The sequence below is a fragment of the Triticum dicoccoides genome, chromosome 5B (assembly GCF_002162155.2).
Source record: "Triticum dicoccoides isolate Atlit2015 ecotype Zavitan chromosome 5B, WEW_v2.0, whole genome shotgun sequence".
NCBI lineage: Eukaryota > Viridiplantae > Streptophyta > Magnoliopsida > Poales > Poaceae > Triticum > Triticum dicoccoides.
The window spans coordinates 58031269-58034617 of NC_041389.1; the positions used below are offsets into that span (position 1 = coordinate 58031269).

General features: G+C 38.8%; 1 pseudogene; it reads left to right on the top strand.

Moving 5' to 3' along the window:
* The first annotated feature begins 1106 nt into the window (after positions 1–1106).
* Positions 1107–2551, top strand: LOC119309045 (annotated as a pseudogene).
* Positions 2552–3349: the final 798 nt, after the last annotated feature.

Genomic DNA, 3349 nt, shown 5'->3' on the forward strand with positions numbered 1-3349 from the left:
TCCCCCGTGCAGCCGTAGCGGGAGTGTCATGGACGGTGTCACGCCGCGGACGCGTTGACTACAGAGGAAAACCGACGAGTTGCTCAAGCAAGACGATAGCCCTTTGTGTCGATGTCGAGGTAGCCGAGAGTTTGGGCCAGTGTAGCCATGCGAGGGACACCGTGGTCGATGTTGGGTCAGGGATGAAGATGTCGACGTAGCCGTTGTGGTGCCATTGGTGCAAGTAAGCATCGTGTAGTCAGGGACGCGGTGGTGCGTGATATCTACTACGGAACCTTCTTCTTGTAGACTCGTGTTGGACCTCCAAGCGCAGAGTTTTGGAGGACGGTAGCAAATTTCCCTCAAGTGGATGACCTAAGGTTTATCAATCCATGGGAGGCGTGGGATGAAGATGGTCTCTCTCAAACAACCCTGCAACCAAATAACAAAGAGTCTCTTGTGTCCCCAACACACTCAATGCAATGGTAAATTGTATAGGTACACTAGTTCAGCGAAGAGATGGTGATACAAGTGTAATATGGATGCACTACTAGGGAAAAGCTTATACACAGATGCTTACTAGTAGCGCAGGTTTATACCCCTCGCTACTGCTACTTACTAGTAGCGCAGGTTTTACCCCTCACTACTACTAAGTTGATAGTAGTAGCGCGGGGTTTTAACCCTTGCTACTACTAAACGGTCTCTACCGTTCCCCCCCCCCCCTCCCGGGACATGCCATAGTAGTAGGAAGGGTTATAAACCTGCGGTACTACTAAGTTGATACAATGCAGATTTCTTCATTATTTCAAGTGGAGACAATCCCTAAATAAATCAGTTGCAACCCACAATTATATAAGAATGGAATACCGCCATTTTATAGACGAGCAAAGAACACAATCAATAAGAAAGTTTTTTTAAAGATGCATAAAAAAAGAAACTTATAAGAATATATGTACGATTAAATATGCCATGAAACATACATTTTTTTACATTACTACTAACAGATAATGCATTTCAAAATTTTGAAATAGAAGCCAACACTCTCTCTAGCCACACATACTATTAACTACGTCCTTTCTCATGCGAACCACCTGCGATTTTGGTTAGTGGCTGGTTAGCGGACTTACATGGGTTAAATATTGACCCCTCCTGTTAGTTGCGTCACTTCAATTTGAGACATAGTTTTGGCTAGATTTTGATATTTTTGAAATTTGAACATGGTATAGTTAGTAGATTATTGGTCAATTGGGTGATACCTCTCCCCTTAACAAGACTTCAAACCCTGAGTCCAACCTCATATCTGTTCCTTCAACTACTATTGGGTCATGTCACCGCATACGCTAATTACGTGCCCATCGGTCTATTTTTTTGCAGGTTTAATCATTGGTTTATCAGTTTCTAGTGGCCCAACTATTCTAATTTTATTTCTTGCCTCAAACATAATAGTCCGCAAGCTTAAGCATCAAAAGGAACAAAAGTTGAGACAAAAGTTCTTCAATCAAAATCATGGACAATTGTTGAAAAAATTAGTATCTCATAGGTCAGATATTGCAGAGAGGATGATCATCCGTCTAAGGGAGCTAGAAAAGGCCACAAACAAGTTTCACCCAACTCGTAAGCTTGTGGTGGAGGGCATGGTACCGTATACAAAGGAATTTTATCAGACTTGCATGTTGTTGCAATCAAAAAGTCAAATATTGTGGTCAAGAGTGAGATTAACGAGTTTATAAATGAAGTTTCCATACTCTCATAGATCAATCATAGGAACATTGTAAAGCTTTTTGGATGTTGTCTTGAGACAGAAGTCCCCTTGTTGGCTTATGAGTTCATTTCCAATGGAACCCTATGTGATTATCTTCACAAGAAACCACTAAGATCGGTACCTTGGCGAGACATATTAAGGATTGCAGCAGAAATTGGCAAGGCCCTTTCTTACCTTCATTCGGGTATTTCTGTCCCTGTAATACACATAGATATAAAGTCCACCAATATACTTGATGATGCTTTGACAGCGAAGGTGTCTGACTTTGGAGCTTCAAGGTACATTCCTAAAGATAAAACAACAATTACAACGGTGGTGCAGAGAACATTGGGATATTTAGATCCTCTGTACGTTTATTGTGGCCGTCTAATAGAAAAAAGTGATGTTTATAGCTTTGGAGTTATTCTCGTTGAGTTGCTTACAAGGAAGATGCCAATTATATATAGATCCTCCACCGGTGATGGGCTAGTTGCACAATTTGTTGAACTACTTGCAGAAGGTAAATTGGTAGAAATACTAGATCCACAAGTAATTGAGGAGGGAGGTAGCCAAGTTGAAGTGGTAGCTTCTCTAGCTATGTCGTGCATAAAGCTAAGAGCAGAGGAGCGACCAACTATGATGTCGGTGGAGATGACACTAGGAGCACTTCAAGGACCCAAAGAGCATTTTCGGGTTTGGGATGCAACATATGAGGGGAGCTATTCAGCAATGAGGTATACATCACCTATAAGATGGACAAGCTTAGAGGACACGAGCAGGCAATATAGTCAAGAAGAAGAGTTTGTGTTGTCCGCAAGCTACCCTCGATAGTCTTACTTACAGTTTACGTGTGAAAGAGTTGGTATGTATAACATGCGTGTGTGTTGTGTATGTTCGAACATTGTGTGTGCTTCAATTAGTTGTTGCTTGAATGTTATGTTTCTAATCAAAGTATGTCAATTACATGGTTGATTGTTTCTTCATTGAACAACTACTTCCTTCATAATGTGGTCACTCACTACATATACTTATTTTTCTTCAAGCTGGGTTGCCCTAATCTCCATTAGTCACATAATAGAAATTCTGAAACAAAATTCAAGGTATATATAGCGCTCAAAATGTTGTTGATCAAAGATATAGTTAGCTAGTGCGGTTAATATTCTCTTTTTCAAAATTCAAGGTGATTTTAAAAATAACTAGCAAAGTAGCCCCTTCCTGCACATCTGCGCGTACAACATATTTTTTCATAATTTTGAATCTTATATGGGAAATTAATATTTCGCAACTTTTAAGGGACGATTTCAGTGGACAATATCTACCAGAGAGCTCTAGAAATAGTTATTAATGATGTATGCTGAATATATTAATTTGAAATTTTTATTAGTTATATTATTTTATGCAAACAATATATTTATTCTCTTTTAAAACCTTATATACGATAATATTATTTAGTAATTCCTACGATACTCATATGCTACTTGAAAGCTTATAGTTTTTCTAAAAAGTGTACTTTAATTTTTTTGTGTGCATTTTTTTTTATAATGACAGAAGATCTAGAATAGTTGTTGTTTTACAGTGAATGGATAAAATATGGTGGGAGTTATTTTTACAAATAAGAATAATTAGGGT